Raw genomic sequence first — 26,507 nt, forward strand, 5'->3', positions numbered from 1 at the left:
AAGATGGCAGGAGCTCATGCCAAGGTGCTGAGCACAGGGTCTATAGAGTGCTTCTTTCTGCTGTGGCTGACATCATCAAACAAGAGGCTGACATGGCTTCCAGAGAGAAAGTCACTCGCTGAGAAACTGAAACGTGTGACCTAGGAGCCTGTGAAGGTCTAAGAACAAACCAACAAACCAAAGTTTTGTTTGTTTTTCAAACACCATAGCCTGTTTTTTACTTTTTTTAATGCTCTACCTTGGGTATCATTTAGTTTAATTTCAAATTAAGTCCAATAAATACACAAAATCACAGGACTGAGCATGGAGCATTGTTTCACTTCATGTCCTCCAGCCTTTAGGACACATTAAGGAAAGACATGATTCCAGGATTCCCATTAGAAAGGCTGCCCTGAGGCACCTGTTGCAGCAGCCAAATTGCAGCTGTTGGTGCTGCCCCCAAGCTGCTTGGATGAAGCAGAAGATTCCGGAGGTCTCCTCTCTTCTGCCCCTCGCCCAGAAGAGGTGAGGGGAGAAAGGTGAGAGAAGACAGGAAGAAGGAGGAGGGAGGGAGGGAGAGAGGAGGGGAGAGGTAGGGAGACGGGGGGGGGGGGCGCAGGGGGAGAGAGGAGGGGGAGGGAGGGAGAGGGGAGGGGGGAGGGAGGAAGAGAGGAAGGGAGAGGGAGGGAGGAGGGGCATGTTCCACCCACCAAGGCAGCTGCACTGCAGAGAGAATGGAGGGTGTGTTGCCTCTCAGGACAGCAAATTCAAGCTGTTTATAATTGTTAGCATAAACAGTGACCAGCTGAGGACAGACTTGGCTTCCATGGAATTCACAGATTCCAGTCATTAAAAATCCCTTCTGAGTTTTCATCTGGAAAACTTTGCAACTGTATTTAGGGACAAGAGGCAGAAGATGAAGCCAACACAATTGGGCTCAAACCGCCATCCTTTTCCTTCTCTCCGCATCCAGGACCCGCCCTGAGCCCCTGAGTGTGAGGACCCGGAGCTGCCTAGCCCAAGGGCGCGGCCCCTGACCAGAGGAGGGAGCTGCACAGGGGGGCCCCCAGCACGTGGATGGCAGGATCTGTGCTATCTCAGTCCCCGGGTCCCAAGCAGAGAAGGTCTGGGGCTCCCAGCTGAAGCTTTGCTGTCTCTTCTGTCACCAAAGTCCAGAAGGACTGAGTGGGACCAACGCCGGACCTGCCGGTTCCTCGGTGGCTGCCAATGTGGCCCTCAGGTTGCGGGTGAGACCCTCTAGGGGAGCCCAGACAGCAGTGAGAATCACAGGCAGGAGTGCTCCAGGGGCCCCAAAACACAAGTGCAGCCTGAGGAAGGCAGTGCCCGCTCAGATCCCCGTCCAGGCTTGTGTGCCACACTCGAGAGGCACACGGCACCAGAATATGGTGCTTTAAGTGGCTTTGTGGGGTGTAGGAACACAAAGTGGGGCCTCGAGTGGCTCAGAAGTCACTCCCACCAGCCCGCGGGGACCCGGGCGGCCCCTCTGGTCGTGGCTGGAGTCTCTCCAGGGCAGGCTCCAAAGTCCCGCGGAGGAGGTGAGCCTAGGTCTTGCTCTGACCTGAGGGAGGCCCCTGACAAGTATCCTGAACATGCAGCCACACAGCTGGCTGACTCATCTGAAGGGACCTGCTGAGCCATGAGCCAGGGATGGCTGGAGAGAACTCGACTAACACACGATCCCTGCCCAGGCGCCCACGTGGGGCTCCCACTAGAAAACTACGGAAGCTGTGAAGATGGAGGTGTGCATGGGGCTGTGAGAACCCAGGGAGGAGCCGCAATGGGGACCTGGAGGGACAGAGGGCTGGGCCCCCCAAGCAAACGAGGGAGGCCCTCAGTGCCATGAAGACCCCCTGCACCCACCGCTTCAGGCCTGGCTGGCAGCACGACCTTGGCTGCAGGGGCCCAGGAGCACGTGTGTTTGGCAGGAGCTGCCCTCCTGGAGCCGCACTATGGGTACCATCATTTTACAGGCAGGTACCTGATATCAATGATGACAATCAACCATGCCACTCTGAATTACAGCCATGTCCTCAGCGGGTCACTATTTACGCTGACAATTACAAAGAGCTTGAACTCGCTGTTCCAAGAGGCAACAAGCCCTTCATTATCACTGCGGCAAGCCTCTGTGCGGCCCTCCTCCTCCACCGCTTCCCGTCGGGGCAACCTGAAGTCCCATGACGGTGACTCAGAGCCAGCCCAGTAGCTTCAGTGCAGGAAAAATCACAAAATCTCAAACACATCCTAAACATGGGCAGCTGGTAGGAGCTGATTCCTAAATTAAACCTGTTCGGAGGCTTTCTGGGCTAGCACAGCTCTGATCACAGGCTTGCGCTTTCTGCTCCCCTTGAAGGGCGGCCAGGAGACCAGGCTCTGCCATTCTGCAGGCTCCACTAGGTGGAGTCCGCCCTGTGGCCTCGGTGGCCTGTGCCAGACAGTGTGACCGCCGCCCGCAGTGAACACTCGGCACAGCAGAGCAGGCTTGGGGAAGAACAGAAAGTGACCTCTAAGCCTGCAGAAGACGCTAAGCCACGCACGGCCTCACGCGCACTGCGTGTCAATCACGGCCTAAGCAGGAAACAGTTCTTAATAGTTCCAGTAAATGCAAAGGTCGCCCTGGAAAACTGCGTGAACCTTTCTGACTACTCACAGGTGGAGAGCCACTGCCTGAGACACAAAGGTAAAGAATTAACCTGAAACTGCATATTATAAAACTTATTTTTAAATGATGGTGCTTAATTGAAAAGACTCCCAAAGAATACTGCATTAGAAAGTGACAGAGTGAAACTGTGAGGCTGACCACAGGAGTCCCTGGAAATTTCACCAAATGTTGTGTCAAAACTGGGAAACAGAAGAACCGCACCTGACGAAACATTCGATTAATCACTCGAGTCCTCCCCACATACGAAGCTATGTTAAAAAGTGTTCCCAGAAGGTAAAGTGAGCAGGAGGGCTGTGAACACACAAAGAAAGAGCCACTTCATCCACGGACCACGACAAAAGAAACGCTAACGAGTGCCGACGACACGCTGGAGTCCAGGACTCCGGGCGCAGCTGTGAAGGTGACACTCAGGGTCCCACTGTCCAGATGGGAAGCCAGGGTGGAAACACCAGGGAGCCTGTCCCAGGGTGCAGAGCCAGTGAACGGTGGTTCATACTGGGCCAATCCCAGCTGCCAGGCTTTGGGGCTCCTGGGGACAGAATCCTGTTGACTTCACTCTGGGGTGCGAGAGGTGGCAGCATCCCCCAAAGGCACCGGGAGAAGTGGTGTTACCCTCCATCCCCTGTCCCCGGCATTACCCTCCGTCCCCTGTCCCCAGGTTGCTCACCATCCTCCTCACCTCCAGGCCCCTCTTCCTGTCCTCCCTCATTTTCCTGTTCACCCAGAGCACGTCACATGACTCTTCCCTTTTCAAGAGGCTCAGCTGCACCCAGAGGCATTCCAGCCTATTCGGGACGGGACACACACCCTGGGGAAATGCCAGCACAGGGCCAGAAGGGCCTGAGACCCTCTCACTGTTGCCCAGGAAGGATGGAACAGCCCACCATCATGCTGCTTGTCAGGCAGGATGAAAACTTCTGTGTCCAAAATGTTCTTTTCACTAGAACTGTTCAGACCATTCGTGAACGAATCAGTTAAATACCAACAAGGGCTATTCCCACTTATTCTCTGGCTACAGTTTTCCACCCATCAGCAACCACACTCCTAGGACTTATCCCTAACGAAGTATCAGAGCCTTGTACCTTTTAGGAAAACCTCTTTCTCTCCAGCTTTGTCTTCCTTCCATAAAAGGTGCCTCTGACTGCCTCACTCGCCGTACCAGCATTTCACTCGGCTACAGAGGAAAATCTGCATGGGGCTCAGAGGTGGGTGGTCCCCGCATGGGCAGCAGCTCTGTGACATCCTCTGAGGAGCCTGGCCCAGGCCTGCCCCACAGGCCAAGACTCTGGCTTCTGGCACTTGGGCCCCCAAAGCTGCTTTCCCTCCAGGCATCATGCCCCAGGCAAGAAGGCCGGACAAGGGCTCAGGGCTGCTGTGGGTCGAGAAAGCCTCCCGACACCTCCCACTCCAGGAACCCCCATCAGCATCCCAGCATCTGGACCTGTGTCACCAGCCGCTCCGCCGTACAAGAGAATTGGATTTTCAGCTGGGTGTGCTGCTTCCCTAAACAAAGTAGGGTGTTGTTACTGAGGAAAAAGGAAAAAGCTGGCATCTTCTTGGCAACCCCGTGACATCCAGCCACCGGTTTTCACCACCCCAGAGATGTCCACCCAGGGCAGATAGTGTCTTCAACCAAGTGTCACTGACCCAGAAGTGCAGTAATTAGTACACCTACTCCTTCACCTTTACACCCAAGAAAAACATGTTTGCCAGGCAAATTAGATGTCTGTGAGGTGTAAGGAAACCCCAAGCCTGCTTTAAGCCTCAGACTTTTGAAACAGTTGAGGGCCATGCACACAAGAGCAAGGCTGCACCCGAAAGCTCTGCTCCTGCCGGACGTCACGGAAAGACTGCACGGCTCAGCCACAGGGACCCTTCCAGGAATTCACCAGAGGGACCTCCGTGGTACACGCAACGATGTGCACTTCGTTCAGCCTCGAACAGACCATGCCCTCATTCCAGGGTCGGTGATCCACCTCCTGCTATCAGCCCCCCACCTCACCGAGGGTCTGCGTCTGCATCTGTCATAACTTTGCTGTTTTACCCGGGTACTAAAATGCAGCATCGGGATGTTTAAAGGTCTTTAAGTACCAACATTCTGGGTGCAGTTCTTGGCACTTTAATGTGGTCACTCGATGCAGGCCTCACAACTCTGAGGTAGCTCATACCTTTCCTACCTAACCAAGGAAGAAACAGAGGCATGGAAGGTGTAGCTCCAAAGGAGCAGGTTAGTATTCAAACCAGTGATCTTCGTCACATGCTGACCTACCTCTCAGGCTGAGATAACGTTGAAAATTAACCAGGTAGAACAGTGTTCCATAAATCAGCTGGAAATGGTCCTTGTGGATGGGCCTGTGGTTATTCCCTGAAGAACAAGACCATTAGCCCAAAAATCCACCTATGTCACACTCAAATGTTTACATATCCAATTATTTTTAAAATACTCCAATCAAGCATGTTTACAGCCATTTAGAGCCATATAGATTGTCTGCTTTGCTGACAACCCAAGACCTCTGTCAGCAAAGGACACGGTGCCAGAACCAGAGAAGGTGGGACAGAGACACAAATAGGAACCGCTCCGTCGCTGGGAGCCTCGCTCTGATGGGCCCTCGAGGACATGTCACAGACCACCGGGCACAGGCAGATGGCAGGCCAGGAGAAGGGGCTGTGCTGCCGGGAGGCAGTGCTTCGAGCTCTAATGGATGGAACACTGCTAACCAGCGAAGGTGGAGAGAGGGCACCCGTCTGAAAGGATGAAGAGGCAGCAAAGCACAGCTGGCCTCAGGGAACCGGAAGCCACAGGGACATCAGGCTGGGTGCTGCTGTCTGCCGGCCACTGGCTGGGGGACTGTACTGGGCCTGGAGGGACATCTCTGACACTCTCCACCGGATGCCAGGGGCACCCCCAGCCCCAGGTGAGAACCACGGATCCCATGGTGAATGAGGCCAGCCTGTGGGAAGTGGGGCTGGGACAGCTCTGCACAGCTTAATAGAAAAATTGGATTCTATTTTGTGGGGCTTTGGTGACGCCAATGGCTGGTCAGTGCTGTCCGTCAGGAAGTGATTTGATGACAGATTAGAGAAGGGGCTGCCAAGGCCAGCGGGGCACTCGCTGCCTGGGTCCAAGGAAAAGGAAATAAAGGCTGGCGATGTGACAGTGTCGGGGAGCACAGAGGGAAGGAACTGGTGGAGACACAGGGCTGGCCCTGCCCAGAGCTACGAGCAGGTACCCGGGGGTTGTCCTATTAATTCTTCTCACGGCACCAAGAGGCAGCTGTGAGGATCCCTCTCCTGAGGACAGAACTGCTCCAGAACCACACAGCGAGGATCCACAGAACCAAGATCCGGGCCAGCTCCACAGTGGGCGATCTTGACCCCTCACCCATGGTCCTGAGGCAGGGATCAGAGCCCCCTGGATACACAGACCCTCCCAGGAACTGCAGGAAGGGGAAGCAGACGCCCCGGACCAGCGGCAGGACCCAGAGATTCTGCCCTCCAGGTCACATGGGGACCAGCCACTGCACAGGTGGACACACGGTGCTTTAACCCGCGCTGGGGGAAGGAGCCCTCGCTCTCAGGGTGGAGACCGCAGCTCGATCGGGCCGGCCTCCCTGCTGGGCACAGCCTGAGCCAGAGGACCAAGGCCAGAGAAGATTACCAAGGTTCACCTGGCCCAGCTTCCGGCAGCCCCCGACTAGGCCACTACCCTCACCTGAACAGACCGGTCCATCACCAAGCCCCACCCTCTTCTGCCAGCCCTGCCCCCACAAGGCCCCGCCTCTCGCATGCAAGCCCCGCCCCCAAGGCCTAGCTTGCCTGCAGCCCCGCCCCACTGGCTCCACCCCATCTCCTGCAAGCCCCATCCTCAAGGCCCAGCTCACCTGCATCCCCACCTACTAGGCTCCACTCCTCACCTGAAAAGAGCCACCCCTCACTAAGCTCCTCCCATCACTTGCATAGCCCCGCCCAACATAGCACGCCCTTCTAGAAACCCTAGACACACTAGGGTTTCTGCCACCAAACCTGATGATTCGCTGAGTGTGAGCACGAAGACTCAGTGCCCTGATCTGTTCAGTCAGGTTTTGCCATCAAATAGTTTGCTCTAAACTTCTGCAGAATCTTTCAGTTTTCTGAGCCATTTGGGTTTCAAAATTATAAAGAAGAAATACTTACTTGGGTTTATATTAAAATGGATTCATTTGTTTTTTGTTTTGTTATTTGCTTAAACCTTTTCCTTTTTTTTTTTTAGCATAGTAACTAAAAATGACAACACTTCACATATTTGGCCAGCTGTTGGCTCTGTGCTATGCTTGATGTTGTAGCAAATGTAAAAGACAAACAGCTTACTGTCTAGAAAGCCTGATGCGGCTGTGACTGGAGGCACATGGTGGATGCCATGCAGAGGGCCAAGGACAAGGGCGGGAGGAGGAGTGGGAGCTGCTGCTGCTGGGGGGAGAGGGAAGAGCTGGAGAGGGTGGTGTGAGAAAGCAGCTGCCTCTGGGCAGGGCTCCAGAAAGGGAGCCAGACAAGTGACTAGGGGGTTCCAGGCAAGGTCCAGGCATGGGAGTCCTGACAACAGACTTAGTGCATTTGTGAAATCCTGCAAAGGCCGGGCAGACACCTGAGTTTATAGTACTGGCTAGTATTAATAAGGGCCTCACCCAGAGTGGTAGATTTTTCTCCTTTGTTTTTCAAATTTTATAGAAATGTACTTATTTTTCAGACTGGGACTCACCCTGTCACCCAGGCTGGAGTGCAGTGGCATGATCTTGGCTCACTGCAGCCTCGAACTCCTGGGCTCAAGCGATCCTCTCACCTCAGTCTCCCAAGTAACTGGGACAAGGTGCCACCACGCCTGGCTCATTTTGTGTGTGTGTGTGTGTGTGTGTGTGTGTGTGTGTGTGTATGTAGGTGTAGGTGTAGGTGGAAACTTTGTTGTCTAGGCTGGTCTCAAACTCCTGAGTTCAAGTAATCCTATTGTCTTGTGTATTAGTCTAATCTCACACTGCTATGAAGAAATATCCAAGACTGGGTAATTTATAATGAATGAGCTAAAAAGTAAAGAGGTTTAATTGACTCACAGTTCTGTATGGCTGGGGAGGCCTCAGGAAACTTACAATCATGGTGGAAGGCACCTCTCCACAGGGTGGTATGGAAGAGAATGACAAGTGAAGGGGGAAGCCCCTTATAAAACCGTCAGATCTCGTGAGAACATACTCACTGTCATGAGAATAACATGGGGGAACCGCCCTCATGATGCAATTACCTCCTACCAGGTCCCTCCCACAACATGTGGGGATTATGGGAACTACAATTCAAGATGAGATTTGGGTGGGGACGAGGCCAGACCATATCACCTTGGCCTTCCAAAGTGCTGGGATTAAAGGTGTGAGCCACTGCGTCCAGCCATAGAAACTTACGATAAGTCATGTTTCTTGTTTGAGAAATAGCTACCATGAACGCTATTATTATTAAAGCTATATATTATTAGAAAGCAGACATCTCACTGTATCTGCTGATTTTAAATACATTGATCATCTGATACAAAGTACGGTACGCTTGGAAACAAGTAATTTAACAGCGGTAGATGATGCAGGTCGTAGTGGGCCGCTTATGCATGACTGTTGGATGGCAGGCTCCCTAGATTGGGCTGAGGAGACCCGAGGTCTCACCTCTGCCAGTGACTTGCTGTGCGCGCTTGGCCAGGTGACTCACGGCACCTGGACGGAGGGAGTGGCAAGTGGCGTGGTGATCACAGGGACGTGGTATGTGATTGAGGGAGAGGGCCGGCTGGCCTGACTGGAAGAGAAGACAGTTTCTTTCATACCGAGGAGTATGGACACTTACCAGGAGGCTTGCCTAAGGTAGGAGAAGATCTTCCACCCTGCCCCAGGAGTGGGGAGTCTTTCATCTTTTTGGGGGGCATTTCTATCCTCCCAGCCCCTCCAGCTGTTCTGGAAGCACCAGCTTTGTGCTTACAGCTACCACCGAGAATCCATCCCAAACTAGGAGAAGCAAAGACTGATCCTGGACCGTCTCCCCGCTGTCGCCGGCTAGCCCACTCCAGCATTGCCCCTCCTGCAGGCCCGTGCTTCGCACTACAGGAGATTATATGCACAGAAACAGGAGGCACACAGCCGATGTTGGAAGGGGTGCTGTGTTACTGAGGTGCAGTACACAAAAGCAGGAGGCACTCAGCAGGCATTGGAAAGGGTGCTGTGTTACTTAGGACTTAGGTGCAGCACAGTACCGTGGGAAGGGCAGACACCAGGGCGAATCCTGGCTCTGATTCGGGCAGCTTGCTTCATCACCCTGAGCCTCAGTTTTTTCATCTGTAAATGAGGATGAGAATACCTCCGTCACAGGATTCTATGTGACATGATTAGAAAATGCCTAGCCAAAAAAGAATAAAAAATTTAAAAAATAAAAAAATGGAAAATACCTAGCCAGTAATAAGCACTCAAAAATATACATATATACACACACATTCTCATCTGCCTTTTTTAGGTCTTACTTTCCTTGTTTGTAGGATAAGGGACTTGGACAGGATGGTTCTGTTCTATCCAGCTCTGAAGTACTGGCTTCCCGGCATCATCTAATTTCAGGCAGAAAAGCCAGTTTTCTCAGTGTGTTGAAGGTCACCATTTCACAGGATATTTTGTCTACATTTAACTGCTCATGTTTTTCTGGTTAACTCAGGTGACATCTGTTCCCGAGCTGTTCCTGACGCCCATGAAGCTCAGCCACGATGACAGAGGAGCCAAGTATTTACACCTGGCCAGAGAAGACACGAATAATCTGTTCAGGTATGTGGTGCATTGTAAGAACATGGTCTTGAACGTTTTATTTAAATCAGGGATGTCCAATCTTTTGGCTTCCCTGTGCCACATTAGAAGAACAACTGTCTCAGGCCACACACTAAATACACTAACACTAAGGACAGTTGATGAGCTAAAAAAAAAATAAATAGAGGACCTCAATGTTTTAAGAAAGTGTAGGGATTGTGTTGGGATGCATTCCAAGCCATCCTGAGCATGTGGACTGCAGGCTGTGGGTTAGACAAGCTTGGTTTAAAGCACTGACTGTATGTTACGTGGTTTAAATATCATCTCACTAGTATTTTTATTGACAGAGCATCTTGAAAAATAAGGAAAAGCTTACACGGACTTACAATCTCATCAAAATACAATTTTTAGTCTGAATCAATGATTTACATTAGAGTTGGGAAACCCCGTGTTGGAGGATTGTGGTGTCAGAATGATGATTTCTAGTAGCCTGAGGTGATGATGCATCTGGGAACTGTGTCCGCAGCACTTAGATGAACGTTTTGTATTCTAGTCATTCTCCTTGCCTAGCGTTCTGTTCCTCTCCCTTCCCTGGCATGCCATTCCTTCTTCCCTAGCATGCAGTTCGGCACCACTCCCATGGACAGCACCGGTGTTCCTCACATTCTTGAGCATACCATCCTTTGTGGGTCTCGGAAATATCCGTGCAGAGACCCTTTCTTCAAAATGTTGAACCGGTCCCTCTCCACGTGCATGAACGCCTTCACAGGTAAGACCAGCATCCTGAACGGAAAACCGTGTTTGGGTTTGCCAGGCACACCCACTGGAATTCAGTTAGTTTCTGAGAAGGGATGAGAGGAGTGGGCAATTAATGTTCTAGAAAAATTTTTCTCTCTCTCTACTTGAAGGACGTCAGAAATTTCATCCTTCAGGAAAGTCACATGGTAGCGAGGTTATAAAAACTAGTGTTTGAATAAAACGTACGTGAACTTTTCCCAGAAAGGTTCAAAACAATTTTCTCCTGGGGATATCGCTACAATGCCAGGCCTCCAGAGTTACCACTAACATTGATGTTTGACTTTTAGTAAGACTGACGCTAGTGAATAGGGTGACGATGAACAGTGCACTCTGTGAAGGAGTGACATCGTAGAGCAAGTTAAATCCATGCTCTTACAGAATGAGGTCATCTTTGTAGACATGTGAAAGTCTCTGGAGACACTTGAGAGAGTTTAGATGTTCGCTGAAGAAAGCCCTGGTGCCCGTCCAGTGCAGATCCTGAGATGGGATGGGAAAGCCGGCACTCAGGGCGATGAGCTGGGATGGCTGCTGGGGTCGGGGGCCAGAGCATGGAGCCACTGCCCCATCTCAAGAATAGCTACAACTTACTGTCCTAAGACAAAGGGGAAATGAGGCTTAAGATTCAATAATTTTAGTAGAAATCTGTTAAATTTTACAATTTCACTTTTCATTTTTACCGAGCTAGTGATTATACTCTGTATCCATTTTCCACACAAAATCCCAAGGACTTTCAGAATCTCCTCTCAGTGTATTTGGATGAGACCTTTTTCCCAGGTTTACGTGAGCTGGATTTCTGGTATGTCATGAGTGATTAACTAGTTGATACAGACTTTAGTATTTGAGTCACTGTCAGCTTATTATTATTTGTCCTCAGGCAGGAAGGATGGCGCCTGGAATATGAGAACCCCAGCGACCCCCAGATGCCCTTGGTCTTTAAAGGAGTCATCTTTAATGAGATGAAGGGAGCATTTGTAAGTTTTCTTTTTTATGTTGTGTTCAGCTTACCTTACCCATGTACCGTATCATGATATAGACACATCTGGAAGATGGTTGATTTTTCTTCAATATCCTCATTATAGGTGACATGTTCTTGGATTAGCTGGGGTCAGTGCTGTGAGCAGAAGCCAGGGGGTAGCAGGGCCAGGCTGCTGTTCTTCGCAGCAGGTCTCAGACCATGTCTGACGACCCCCGTGTATGATCTGCAGCGAGAGAAAAGCTATTTTCATACCACTATCAACACATTGTCTTTTACACTCATTCTTGCCCAAGCACATGGTGTACTTTCTAGAGGCTGCGTGGCGAGGTGTGTGACACACAGCAAGCTGGATACAGAGCAGATGAGGGAGTCCAGCTTCACCTCTGAGCCAGACACTACAGAGATTTGCAAAAAAGGCAACACAGCATCACTCTAAGTAGTCAGTGTTTTACTTTGTTATGAGAAGTATTTTTCAAACATATTTATATTAACATGTAATGATGGCTTACCTTAATGCATAAGTATTTTTTAATACTTTAATTTTTTAATCAACTTTAATTTAGAATATAGAAAAATTATATAAACACACACAGGTACCTACACAGGCAAAAAAAGCCTACATAATCAAAAGCTGTTTGGGTCCTCATTAAAACCCATTTGTGCCTAGTGTTCCATTATTGGAATCCTAAGCTTGTGGGAGTTATTTATATCCTACAGCTCAAGGTCATTGCCAAGGTCTGATTTTTACAAAAAAAAATGCAACCTCAGGCATAAATGGGTTAATTTTTCAGGGTGTAAAGGAGTCTTGAGACCATTTTGGATTAAGAGCTGCTGTCCTGGGCCCATGTCTTCATGTCCCCTTGTGACCTTGACAACCTGCCTGTGCTGGTGTCCCTGAGGCTCACAGGTGGCCTGCTCTCTGATTTCTGTAGCCCCCCTCAGCTGGTGAACTATTTCTTACCTTTTCATTCTCAATTTGGTGGTCTTTTCTTCCAAGGAGTCTTCTTGAAACTCAAGTTGGGGTGACAGCTTCTCCCCACTTGCCTGGTGACTGGTAGGCAGACCTGGTGATCCCTCCGGTTTACAGCCCTCGGCTATGCGTTTGTTGCAACACATATCAAAAAGTCCATTGTTCTCAATCCTTGGGTCCTGTTGCATGGGTGATGAGTGATTGAATACAGTGTTAAGCAATGCCTGCAGGGGTGTCTTTTTTTTTTTTTTTTTTTTTTTTTACCTTTAAAACAGTTTTATTTGCAGAGTATTACAGACATATGCACCACAATGTGATCGATTGGCTATATTGTAAGTAATGTAGTGTGTGTGTATTAGTTTATATGTACATATTCTTATTTATTTACTTCACATTTCAAGACAGACAATGAGAGGATATTCTCCCAGCACCTTCAAAACAGACTTCTTCCCCACCACATGTACTCAGTGGTCTCTGGGGGTGACCCACTGTGCATCCTGGAGCTTACGTGGGAGCAGCTTAAGCAATTTCATGCCACTCACGATCACCCAAGCAATGCTAGGTAATATTTTGTTGGAAAAGTTTGATGGTGGATTGTGAAAAGTTGACTTGTTTGTGTTCTTACATTTTCATGACATGGCTTCTCTCACATTTAGCGATGCTTAAGAAATATCTAAGTGTAGGTAAGATTCTTGGCCTAAGTTTGCCTATCTTACTTGGACATTGATTTTGGACATTTACAATGATAGTCTTCAGTGGGCTCAGCATGGTGGTTACAAACACGGTGTTTAGAGAACCCTAGAGAAGGGTCCTGGCCCCCAGCTTCTTGCCTCACTTCCAGCTTTGTTGCATGGAGAGTGGGGGTGCATGGATGGTGCCCACTCCGACCCAGGGTGTGTGAAGCTTCGAGCCTGTCCTTGGCACGGAGAAGTGCTCTTCTGATAGTGGACGCAGTCACAGAACCTTAATTACATCCTCACTTTCTGATTCATCGCTTGTTTCTTATGTCACTAATATAAGGTCATTATCATAATAATATAGTTATATGTATTATATAAAATACTAATAATTTACATATAAATGATAATGTAAAAACATATTTGCAACATTATTTTAGTAAAAAGAATTATGAAAACTTTCAAGCATACTGAAAAGTAGACTAGGATAATGAGCCCCTAAACACTTATCACATAATAGATATCCTTTTCCTTGTGAAGTTTTTGGAAGTAAATTATAAATGTCATCATTTACCCCTAAATATTTGAATTTGTGACCCTAAAACATGAGGATTCTTTCTTACATGAGCTAATGCCATTTTCAGTTTTAATAGAATAAACCATACTTTCTTAAAACTGCCTATTTCTTATTCCATATTCAAATTTTCTAGTTGGCCTCAACGTGTTTGTTGCACAGGGTCCCACAGATCACAGCTGCTCAGCCCGGGTCTCTCCCGGGCCCCCTCTCGGACGGCAGAGGAGTGTGCAGGCCGGGTTTCCTCCGGACGCTCTCACTTTCCAGGTGTCCTGGCTGCTCCTGTGTGGTGTTGGGTGCCATGTTCCTGTGTTTCCTGAGAACTGGAACTTAGATCCAAAGACTTAGTTTGAGTCAGGCTGCGCCTTTTGAAGCAGAGTCCCTCGTGGGGAGCTCTGCATAGATGGCCACATCCTACCTTCCTGTGAGGCCTGCTTGCCTCCACTGGGGGTCTCACGCCAGCGGGGTGCATGCTGAGAGTCGGCCACTGTCTTGTGAAGATCTGCTTTCTCCCTTCAGCCACGGAGTAGCTGGTGCACTTGAGTTTCTGGTGTCCTGTGATAATGAGTTCCTCATACACCTATTAATGGTTTTCATGTTCATTGAGGATTATTGCCTGAATCATTTATTAGAGTTTGTGAAGTTTTCAAATTCTGTAATTCTTCATTCGTTTGCTGGACTTCTTCAAAGAAGAGCTCCACATCAGCGGGGCTGTCGGGTTATCTTGAAATATGGTTCTGTGGAAAAGGCAGGGGCGGCTGCTCTCCCTGGGAAGTCCAGTTTGAGGAGGAGTTAGGGTGGTGCAGGAACTACCTCTAATGATGACAGAAGAGGCTGTCTTTTTTTTTTTTTTTTTTTAAAGACAGGGTCTGGTTCTGTCCCCCAGGCTGGAGTACAGTGGCATGGTCTTAGCTTACTGTAGCCTCAGCCTCCTGAGCCACCTCAGCCTCCTGAGTAGCTGGGACTACAGGTGTGCACCACCATGCCCAGCCAGTGCTTCTATTTTTTTTGTAGAGACAGAGTCTCGCCGTGGTGCCCAGGCTGGTCTCGATCTCCTGAGTTCAAACAATCTGCCCACCTTGACCTCCCAAAGTGCTGGGATTACAGGTGTAAGCCACTGCGCCCAACATGGGGAAGAGAGTTCTTTCTTTTCTTCTTCCCCCCCTCCCCGTCTTTTGTTTTGTTTTTTAGTACCCCTGTGACCTCACAGAAATATTTCTGTACACGTACATATTTGAGACTATGTGATCAGATGGAATTTAGTTTTATGCCCACATTTGCCCTAGCTGTTGGCCCATTTTGGTCTCACTTCTTTGGTTTCTACGCCCCCACTCCCACCTCCCTAAAGCATGCACAGCCAGGCCCTCCCTGCTCCAGAGGCTCAACTGTCTGTTTCCCAGGGAGCTCTGATTTCTGTGGCTAGTGGGGAAGGGCCTTTGGAGAGTAGCATCTGGACACTAGGGGTGGTGATTGCTCCTGGATTCTCTCAACCCCGAGAGTGTAAAGTTTGTTTCTAAATTCTAGAATGAGACATTTCTGAAGGTTCTTTAAGATACTAGTTCCCCAAACCTTAACCATAGCTCAGGCAACATAATAAAGAAAAAGATAAATTCTGTCATTGTAACCTTTTTCCTCTGGTTGAATAAATGTTATCTTTATTAACATGTATAACCTTGAACTTGTTAACAAAAATTGAGCTTTGTGAAATTGTCAGTTGGATTACTCTATTACTGTACTAGGGTTATAAAGTATTTTAACAGATACCTCATTTGGTTTTTGTCACATCTCTAGATGAAGTTTAAAATGAAAGATCAATGTTTGGCTAGGTGTGGTGGCTCATGCCTGCAAATCCAAGCAGTTTGGGAGGCCAAGATGGGAGGATTGCTTGAGGCCAGGAGTTTGAGACCAGCATGGGTAACAGTGAGAACCCATCTGTAAAACTTAAAAATTAGCCCACTGGGCGTGGTAGCTCATGCCTGTAATTCCAGCATTTTGGGAGGCCGAGGTGGGGAGATCACCTGAGGTCAGGAGTTCAAGACCAGCTTAACCAACATGGTGAAACTCTATCTCTACTAAAAATACAAAAATTAGCCGGGCGTGGTGGCAGACGCCTGCAGTCCCAGCTACTCAGGAGGCTGAGGCAGGAGAATGGCGTGAGCCCGGGAGGAGGACCTGGCAGTGAGCGGAGATTGCACCACCCGCACTGCAGCCTGGGTGACACAGCGAGACACCGTCTCAAAAAAAAAAAAAAAAACAAAAAAGGCTGGACATGATACACAAGGTGACCCCAGGAGACTCCTGTGCAGAGTAAAAACGAACTGCAGCACCAAACTTCGTTTGGTTTTGGGAGCCCAACCCAAGAACCGAATAACTTTCCTAAGGATTTCCAGGAGAAAACATCTTCCCACCAAAGAAGAACATTACCATTTGGAAAAACACCTCTTCGTCATTTGCTAAAACCCCAGTTTTCAGGGAAGTGATAATCTTGTCATGAGAACCAAAGATAAAGTTGGAGATAACGCGGGAGTGGTTACATAGGAAATACGTGGTCATTACTCTGACCAGTTATTAAACCACTTTCTTCATATGACATACTTTTTAACAGCTTCTTACTAAACCACAGTGCGGGTAAGACAGTCACAAGACCGCTTCTTCCTTGAGTCAGAGTCATCCCCGGCCCACACCAGGGCCAGCAAGAATGACTGAGGTCATCCTTATTTCCTGGCTACTTGGAGGAGCTGGATTTCCCAGTTTACAAATCTCAGTTTCCTGGGATTCTGCTCTGATAAAATCTAAACTCTATTTAAAAAAAAAAAAGTAAGGAATAGGCTGGCCGTGATGGATCATGCCTGTAATCCCAGGGCTTTGGGAGGCCAAGGCAGGCAAATCACGAGGTCAGGAGATTGAGACCATCCTGGCTAACAGGGTGAAACCCGTCTCTACTAAAAATACAAAGAAAATTGAGCCGGGCGTGGTGGCGTGTGCCTGTAGTCCTAGCTACTTGGGAGGCTTAGGCAACAGAATCGCTTGAAGCCGGGAGGCGGAGGTTACAGTGAGCTGAGATTCCGCCACTGCACTCCAGCCTGGGTAACAGAGTGAGATTCCGTCTCAAAAAAAAAAAAAAAAAAAGTAAGAATAGATGAAATCTAATGAAATAATCTCGGTCTATCCTTTTACCTCCTCTGTTGTCTGGAGTACTAAAGCTCCCTACCTCGCCCTCTCTCACAGCACTGAACTGCTTTTCCTGAATTTTCCCACACTGCTGATCACTCACTTGTTAATTTCGATGCATACATTCTTTTTGAGAAATAAAGTCAGTTTGCCGACTGCTGCCACTGGTTTGTCAGAAAATGAGCTTGCACTGCGCTGATCTCACTCCTGCTGCCAAAGCTCCTTCTAGGGGTCTCTCCTTTGACAATGTAGGGATTAGGTAGGCATGGGGAGGTGGGATACCAAGGGGGGATTCTGTCAACGTGCTGTTCCCCCCTCCCCACCCCCGCCGAGTCAAAGTCATCGAGCCGGGGGCCTCTCTGACTATCTGGACTGTGCAGACCACCGTGTCTTCCGGTAGGGTCAGGGGAGGGCTTGAGATAAATCTGTAGGGCTCTTCACTCAACCACCGGCCCACTGTCCACCTCAGGTGCTCCAAATGCCATCGCTGCCGGGTGCTATGTGGATGCATCCGTGACAAAATGGTTCTGGCGGAGCTTGTTCCGATCAGGAGAGACCCGAAAGCAAGAAACACAGTGAACAAATGCATGATGCCCAGGGGTGGATGGCCATAAGCACTGAGGAGAAAAATAACAAGTGGGGTGGGGGGTGTTAAGAGGGTGGGGAGGAGGAAGGGCTGCCATTGACAATCGGAGAGCCCTCTGTGTGGCTAGGACGGTGTCGGCCCTCCCTTGCACATCCCTCAGGGCCTTCGCAGAAACACCCACACGGGGACCTTCTACATACAGGCAGGACACGCCACCCATCGTCGTGACCACACTGTCCCTCAGAGGAGTCGCTGGCCAAGTGCATCCTGTCCACATGGAGATGTACTTTAAGATTCTTTACACAATGGATTTCAAAGACTTAGTATGGAAAACAGTGTAAAATATTAATAATCAACACAATAACTGATTGTTATCAAAATAGTTGGCTGAATATAAAAGTGTTTTTTTTTTTCCTTTTTTTTTTTTTTTTTTTTTTTAGATAGGGTCTCTCTCTGTTGCCCAGGCTGGAGTGAACCTGTACAGTCACAGCTCACTGCAGCCTCCAACTCCTGGGCTCAGGCAATCCTCCCACCTCAATCTCCCACGGGGCTGGGACTGTAGGTGTGCACCGCCACATCCGAATAATTGTTTTGTATTTTCTGTAGAGACTGAGTCTCTCCATGTTGCCCAGGCTGGCCTCAAACTCCTGGGCTCAAGTGATCCACCTGCCTTGGGCTCCCGAAGTGCTGGGATTACAGGTGTGAGTCATGGCACCCAGTGTCCCCCTGTCCCGGCCCGCCTTTCTTTAATGTGGCAACTAGATCATTTAAAATTGCATAAATAACACAAGCCACCCACACAGGCCCCAATCCTGGGAGATGCTGCCGTTGGAGAAACCTCCAAGAAGCGGATCTGCTTGGATTTGCAAACGGCCCCTCTGGCCCCAGGGGGATCTGCTGTGCAGAGCTGCTCTGGAATCGGCTCTTCAATACGGCCCTTGAGTGTACTGTGCACCTCCTGACTTTCGACCAGCACAAAGCTCCTTATTAAACGCTGACAAAAATTCCTTCCATTCCAGGTGCCATAATGGATTCATTAATTTCCTATTGATAGGTTTTTGCTGGTTTTCCCACTTTCTACTATTCTAAGCACTGCTGTGAAGACTCTCCTTTTACCCCACCGGCCCGTGTCTGCCGCAGCTCACACGCTCTGCCTTCCAGCGGTAATAGCTGAGTGCCCATTTACCCGCCGCCCCAACACACTCAAGTCCCTGGGTCTCCTCGGCGGGGTGTGTCTGTGGGCACAGGGCTGCCCTGCCACATGCCCCACCCATAAGCTTCCATCTGTGGCCGCTCCTTGTGAGACCCTAAACTCATGACTTCCCCTCCTGTCCTCTCCTCTCCACAGAGCCACCCTTATCGGAGACAGTCAGTCTGCTTCCCAGTCAGTCGGCTTCCCTCCACCTGCTTCCCAGTTCCCCTAAGGCAAATCCAAGGTCCTCCTCTGGGCCACCCTCCTCTACCGACTCCTCCCTCACTGTGGGGTCAGGTCAAAGGGCCCCAACTAGAGGCTCCCCTGGGCCCTTTCATAAGACAGGAACTTTTCTTCTCAGGTCCAGCTACAGGCACATTGTACCCGCCTCACCGCAGGAGTGAGAGCTCCAGGGGCATAAAGGGCTTGGTTCTTTTGCCTAAAACCTGCCCTGACTCACTGAAGGTGGTCCGTTAATGTGTGAAATGATTACAGAAACACAGTAATAAGGCTAGGTGTGGTGCCTCAAGCCTGTAATCCCAGCATTTTGGGAGGCCAAGGTGGGTGGATCACTTGAGGTCAGGAGTTTGAGATCAGCCTGACCAACACGGTGAAACCCCATCTCTACTAAAGATACACATTCACACACACACACACACACACACACACACACACACACACAGAAAAAACCCAGGTGGGCATGGTGGTGCAAGTCTGTAATCCCAGCTACTTGGGAGGCTGGGACAGGAAAATCGCTTGAACCCGGGAGGTAGAGGTTGCAGTGAGCCCAGATCAAGACACTGCACTCCAGCTGGGCAACAGAGGGAAACTCCATCTGAAAAAACCCCACACACACAGAAAGAAAATCTTAATTGTAGTAAGACACAGCTGAAAAGATATGAAGGAATGACTCCCCGAGGCTACTGGATGCCAACCTTTCAATCATTTTCCATTCAGAAAACTTCAGATCAGATCATTTACATATGTACGTTAAGACAAGGGGTCCTATATTAACGAATCTTCTCCGTCAAAATCCTGGTCAAAGTCAGAAAACAATCCCAAAGGACTCTTGGGAGCATCTCATGTTGGAGAAACCTGGAGAAGTGGAGAAGCTTATCTGCACGATTTGCAAACCACCCCACTAGCCCCAGGGGGACCCGCAGCACCGGCGCCCTCCCCCTCCCCATGAGAGTCAGAGCCTCACTCAGACCCACACAGTCAGGATCTGCACCTCCGAAGGCTCCCCCAGGCGGCTCTGGGCACACGGAAGCTGGGAAGATAGCAAATGGGCCCTGGGGTTGGGGGGTCCAGCATAGTCCAGCCTTTTCTCTTTTGGCTCCTGAAGACTTTCACTGTAGATGTGTGTTAGGGAAGAGGGGAGTGAAGAAAGAGACAGGGAGAGAAGACAGAGAACGAGTGATGCCTCCATTCTGCAGAGGAAAACACCGAGACCCTATCTCAGCACTCGAGACAGCAAGGCCAGGGCAGGATTTATAGAAAATAAGTCTCTGCCTCTCAGTGCTCTGGTCTGCCATGTGTCTGGCTGCCTCTTCCATCCTGACAAGCACAATGACTGCAATTCCAAACAAAGGACTGGGAGTTGGGGGTGAAGATGGAGAGAACCGAGGAGTGGGGAGGGAAACGGCAGCCTCTGGGCAGCTACTCTCTAATAAACACAAATACAACACCAGAAAGGGCTTGTAGAAAAGAAACACAAAACGCAACCCAACTACTGACACATGGCCCTCTGTTCCATATTCACCCGCACGTTCTTAGCAGAAAGGCAACTGTGAACTTGCAATCTGGTATCCTGACGTTTGCCCTGACCACGTTGTTACCGTATCTTCATTTTTCTTTCTTTCTTTCTTTTTTTTTTTTTTTTTTGAGACGGAGTCTAGCTCTGTTGCCCAGGCTGGAGTGCAATGGCCGGATCTCAGCTCACTGCAAGCCCCGCCTCCCGGGTTCACGCCATTCTCCTGCCTCAGCCTCCCGAGTAGCTGGGACTACAGGCGCCCGCCACCTCGCCCGGCTAATTTTTTTTGTATTTTAGTAGAGACGGGGTTTCACCGTGTTAGCCAGGATGGTCTCGATCTCCTGAACTCGTGATCCGCCCGTCTCGGCCTCCCAAAGTGCTGGGATTACAGGCTTGAGCCACCGCGCCCGGCCCGTATCTTCATCTTTCTAATTTTAATTGTTTCTGACGGCCCATCCGATTGGTAGAGGTTATTTAAAGAGCCCCGATTCTCCCTGATAAAAGGTCGGAGTCCTGTATCAAAAGCTTTTAGTTTTCTGTAACCAAGAGGGAAAACATGCTTCTTTTGAAAGATGACAAAATGTCTAGCGAAGGGTCTTCCGAGTATGGCACACAAAGCGGTCTGCATTCATAGAAAATGATGCCATCACACAAATCTCCCACTGTGCCACGGGGTGACACTATCACTCATCATCTGCCTTCCAGACCCAGTAATTTCTGCAAAATCAATTACTGCACTTTACACTGAAAAGATCCCATTGAAGAATGTGTGTGCACAGGATGGTGAGGGGCGCCGGAGCTGTGTGAGGCGAAATGGCACTGTTCTCAGTTTCCCCTTCCATCCTACTGGGCTCCGAAGCATTGCTTCAGAGATTTTCCATTTTATCTTAAAATTAAATAATATGAACTCTACTGGGGGAAGAAAAGCAGCCCATCACATTGGTACTAAGCCTTCATATCATTTTTGCCATCTTGACTCCTATCTCTATAAAAAGTCATTTTCTGTTGCCCTCACAAAACCACCCAAGGAATATTGCTTCAGACACCAAAGGTGCCCACGTGGGGCTCAAGCCTGGTGTCCAATAAATATGTGTGTCATTGACTTAATGCATGTCCAATCAATTGAAACTTCACACTTCTGACCGGTTTTAAGGTACTAATCTCGAAGTCTTAACAGTTTATACATATTGACCTGAGGATGTTGGGTACTTTTGATTAGAGATGGTTGAATTCCTCTAAAGGACTTCACGAATGAAGAAGACAGCTAGAACCCCTGGTTTCCTGCTCCTCAGTGGAGATTCCAGGCGGGAGGCAGGCAGCAAACGCTTGCGTTCCTGTCAAGTGCCAGGCGTGGTGCTGGGCACGGGAAAGTCACCAGCGAAGACACAGCTACACGCAGCCCTGAACATCCCTGCTGCAGCCACAGGGCCCGGCCACACCACGGAGCTCTGTGAACTCAGGGAAGCTGGAACACCTCGGACATCCCTTGCTCATGCGTAAAGTGGGGATAAGTCAGTGACCAGCATCACTCAGGGCCTGCCACATAACAGAGAGTCACTAAACACTAGCTATTCTCACTAAGATTGGAAAGGTTGATACTTACTCCATTTACATGAACTTTCTATAAATACTGTATTGATGTTCATGTCACCACAGGCAAAAAGGACGCCGCTTTCGCATCCAGCCCACCCTAAGGATGCACCTGGACTTCCCACTACACTCAGCTCCATCAGGCATCAGGCCCTGCAGAAGCCACAACCTGTGACGAAGACAATGAGTCACTCTTGGTGTGTGGCACAGCGTGACGTGGCGGTGGGCACTTAGTCATGGTCAGTCCGTGATCCAGAGCTGCGGAGCTTATTTTAGGGTGAGCGAAAATCAATTTAAGTTTCCAGACATGTCTTGGGACAACAGAAGATACCCAAAGAAGCAGGGGAAAAAAAAAAAAAAAAAAACCCACAGCCTGAGACACAAGATACCCGAAGAAGTAGGGGGAAAAAAAAAAAAACTAGCCTGAGAAATACTTTCTTCATTCAAGGCCTGGGGAGTCAGGAATATAGGAAAGAGATTTTCAATTTTATCTTATAATTAAATAATATGAACTCTACTGGGGGAAGAAAAGCAGCCCATGGCGTTGGTATTAAGCCTTAATATGATTTTTGCCACCTTGACTCCTATCGCTATAAAAAGTTACTTTCCATTCCCCTCACAAAATCACCCAAAGAATATCTGTAATTTTGAGCAAGTTGGGTTTTGCTCACTTTTGAGCATTAACTAGATTAAGAAACGCCCCTGAAAAGCATGGTGGAGGCCTGACATGATGGCTTATGTCTGTAATCCCAGCTCTTTGGGAGGCCAAAGCAGGAGACTCACTAGAGGAGGCCAGGAGTTCAAGGCCAGTCTCAGCAGCATAGTGAGATCCTGTCTCTACAGAAATAATAATAATAATATTAATAATAACAATTAGCTGGTCATGATGGTGCATTCCTGTCTTCCCTGCTACTCAGAAGGCTGAGGCAGGAGGATCACTTGAGCCCAGGAGTTTGAGGCTGCAGTGAGCTATGATGGCACCACTACACTCCAGCCTGGGTGACAGAGCCAGACATAAGTACTCTTCATGGTCTAAGGGAGAGTACAATATTTGGAATTAGGATCTGTTTTGCTCCTACCACAATCACGTACGCACCTCATGCCCTTACCTAAGTTATTTTTCTTTGTGAGTCTTTCTCCCCACTTCCAAAATGAGGGCATGCCTCTCTTGGGATCATGTATCTAGGCTTGGAGATAAGAATGGTAAAGCTCCTAGTATACAAAATATTTTCAACAAATGGTAGCTATGGTCATTTTAATATATGGAATTTTACCATAATTTCAATCTGACAGATAATTCCCCTGAAGTTAATACTTGAATGGGAATGTGTTCTCTGATCTCTAGCTACAGGCAATAGTCTTCTACGTCAGGGAAAATCAAGTACTAATATAGAATCAGAATAAAATGGCAAAAAGAATGGGGGCACAACAGATAAATTCTCGAGGAATAACCTACTTACTGTAAGAATTTGTAAATCTGTGGCAGCTAAGACCAGGCCCTCTGAGCACATCTGGAGGTGAACTTCCTTAAAAGAAATGCGTCCAAATGCTCCAACAGGTTCAAGATCATATCTCGGAAGGGTAAAGCTCTTTACAGAGTCTACAAAAAAATTGTGACTTCAGCTCTGCCAGGGAAAGAATGCCCAGGTGACCCGGCGTGGCGGGCTTCCCCAGGGACAGCCCAGGTGTGACCCATGTGGGCTCGAGGCCACCGTATTTGAGGCCACCTGCAGAGCTGAGGGCAGCTGTCTCCTATTAAGCCCAGGCTGTACCAACCAAGCCACGTTCCCACATAATATTGGTTTCCAAAGTACCTTTTTCCCCAGAAGAGAAGAGGCATGGACTTACTAACCTTCAATATGTGTAACTCCTCCCAGGTGGCAAAACCAGGGTAACAGAGAACACCGCGATTCTGCCAATGTGTCCTAATCTCACGTGCCTGTACACAAACTCCCAAGCATTTTAGCAAGCTTCTGGACATGGAGCTCAAAAGAATGACCTATAAATATTTTCCAATACATACAGCATCTTAATGTGTTTTTCTTTCTTTTTTTATTTTTTGTAGACACAGAGTCTCACTATGTTGTCCAGGCTGCTCTGGAACTCCTGGGCTCAAGCGATCCTACTGCCTCGGCCTCCAAATGCACTGGAATGACAAGCATGAGCCACCGTGCAGGAAGCACAGCACCTAAATTCCAAAATAACCTTGAACCCCTGACCTTCCACCCGCCCTGGTGACTTCCAGAGATCGGTTCTTCTTCCCGTGCCAAAGGTTTCTTGTCTTTCGCGGCCGGGGTAAGGTCACTCAAGATGTTCCCTCTGCTTCTGAAGGCCTTTGACTGAGAAGCCACTCTGGGTCCTATCCCGACCCCAGGCGGTTCCATTTGTACTCGCACATCTCCGGGCCGGTTTAAGTCATGCTGGCCAGGCTATTTCCACTTCACTCTGGTAATTTCTCCAATCCCAGCGTCTGCTGCATCACCTTTTCTTTCTCTGAGAATCCAACCCTACAGGAGGAATGCTGATGCTGGGGGGTCCTTTCACTAGAACGCTAACGCCAGAGCACTTCCCAGGGGCGCTGGGGGTCGGGCTGCGGGGCGGGGTCTGGCGGTGCCACCGGGGTCTCCCGCGGGGGGCGTTGGGCCTGGGGAGGCTGCGCTGCGGGCTCGCGGAGCGCCAGGCATACTGATGTCCCGGCCTGGGCGCAAGGAGGCGACGGGCCGGGCATCACGTAGGCGCTCGCGGCGGGCGGGGCGGCGCCCACAGCGCCCCAACCTACAGCACCCGCTCCCGCCCCGCGCGCTCAAGGGTGAAGGGAAGGTCACCGGGGCCGTGGGCGGGGGGCCCATCCCCGCTCCATCCTTGTGCAGTGCGCGGTCCCGAAATGGGACGAAATCCGCCATCCGGGCCTTTCCACGCATCTGTGGCACGAGGAACCGGGAAAATAAAAATCAAAACCCAGCTCGGGGCGCGTCGCGTCTCCAGCCGGCGCGATCGCTAAGGCTCCCAGGTAGCGTTCTCCTGGGAAGCGCAGATCTACCCTCCAGGGGCTGCAAGGATCGGGGCGCTCCACCGTCCAGGCACAGGCGCCCCCACGTGCAGCCAGGGCCTGGGGCACGCAGTCTCCACCACCTCCCGCCGGTCAATGTTAAATGTCCTCCCGGCGCGCCCGCGTCGTGGGCCCAAACTCGGGCCCCTCCTGGAGAGCCGCTTCTACATTGCAGGGCAGGGGCAGCCCAGAGCCCGCGCCGTGGCGCCGCTGACGTCCCGGAGTCCCCGCTTCCTGGTCCTTCCCGTCCGCGGAGGCTGGCGGGGAGGGCCTGGGACCCATTTTAGTTTTCGGTTTTGTCACGAGCCGAAAAGCGACAGCACATGCGAGCGCAGGAAACCCTTTTTAAAACTCTTCCAGCGGAAAAGCGAGGGGCTGCCGGACCGCCTCGGAGACGCCAGGCGGGAACCCAGAGCACCCCCGCCGCCAGCCGGGACCCCCCCACGCCGCGCGGGGCATGAGGCGACAGCAGGCGCGCGGGGACCTGGCCATTTCTTCCTCGACATGCTGGGGGGTGACGTGGGGCGGAGTTAGGGGGCGGGGGGCCACTTAGGAAGTGATAGCGCTGTACCCACGCTTCGGAAGGGAAGCCCGGCCCCTTCCTACAGCTCTGAGGGAGAACGACCCCCGAGGGCGCTCCAGGCGACCCCCTCTGCCAGGCTCAATTTAAAACATAAATTGGAGGGGTTGGAAAGCTCACTCTCTCCCGGATGGAGGTTCCTACTGCCATGTCCCTTCCTCCTCCGCCCCAGCCGGCAAGGACCCTGGGGCTGCCTTGCCGGCTCAGGCCGCCCCGCAGGTACCCCTGCCGCTCCGGGTCACGGGCTTCTCCCCAGTTCTCCCCATCGCTTCCCCGCTCGTCTCCTCGGTTCTTCCCATCGCTTACCCACCTTTCCCCGGGTCCTCTCATCGCTTCCCCCCTCTTCTGCCCCGTTGCCACATCCACTTCGCCCTGTTCTCCCCTTCTCCGTCCGTCCCTCCCTCGCAGCCGGTAGGGGCGCGCGCACCTTGAACATCCCCGCCGCTGGTCAGCACGCCGATGGCCTTGCGGGCCCCGGAGAGGTGCTCCAGGAACTTCCGCAAGGAGCCCTTGGGGGCCCGGGAGTCGTCCGCGTCGATGGCGAGAAGGCCGAGGGCAGCCGCTAGTCCGGCTGCGCAGCAGGCAGTGGGAACCCTGCCCGCGCACGCCCGACTCGGAACCGCCGCCAGGCCAGCGCCCCTGCTCCGCCCCAGCGCCAATGGGCTGGGCCCGAGCGCACTGGAGCGGCTGCTGGGGCTGGGGCGCGGCTAGGGGCAGGGGCACGGCTAGGGGCAGGGGCTGACGGGGGGACACGTGTGGGCAGGAGGACCTACGCGGGGGTCGTCGTAGGTGGGGGCCGCGCTAGCGGTGGGGGAGGCCGCAGAGGCAGGGGTAGAGCCACAGGTGGGCGAGGTCCCTGCGGGTGGGGCCGCGTTGCTGGTGCGCGAGCCTCTCGGGTGGGTTGGAGGACTCTGGTTGGGGGCTTTAGAGATGCCCCGAGCACCACAAGTGGGGGCAGGGGCAGCGTCCTGGGGAGGGGAGACTGCAGGGGGGCGGGGTCACATCGTTTACCTGGCGCGCCAGGGCGGGGCGGGATAGAACGCGGGGAGCATCTCCCGGGGGGGCGAGGGAGACCCTGAGTGGGCGCGAACGCCAGGACGGGTGGAAACCCCGCACTTGTGGGGAGCGCCGATGGCGGGGCGGGGTG

General features: G+C 50.8%; 1 protein-coding gene, 1 long non-coding RNA gene and 1 pseudogene across 2 annotated transcripts in view; 1 reads left to right on the plus strand and 2 right to left on the minus strand.

Moving 5' to 3' along the window:
• DEFB108B (defensin beta 108B) overlaps positions 1 to 26,507 on the plus strand; it is an 875,574-nt gene that overhangs the window by 230,678 nt on the left and 618,389 nt on the right. The window lies entirely within an intron of this gene.
• On the minus strand, positions 1,077 to 1,963 carry LOC135964856 (uncharacterized; annotated as a pseudogene).
• Positions 11,219 to 25,947, minus strand: LOC107128656 (uncharacterized). Its single transcript, XR_010577101.2, has 3 exons — positions 25,788 to 25,947; positions 12,180 to 12,367; positions 11,219 to 11,441 (listed from the first exon to the last, which is right to left on the minus strand). It is a non-coding gene; the product is annotated as an uncharacterized lncRNA (long non-coding RNA).

The sequence above is a fragment of the Macaca fascicularis genome, chromosome 8 (genome assembly GCF_037993035.2).
Source record: "Macaca fascicularis isolate 582-1 chromosome 8, T2T-MFA8v1.1".
Taxonomy (NCBI): domain Eukaryota; kingdom Metazoa; phylum Chordata; class Mammalia; order Primates; family Cercopithecidae; genus Macaca; species Macaca fascicularis.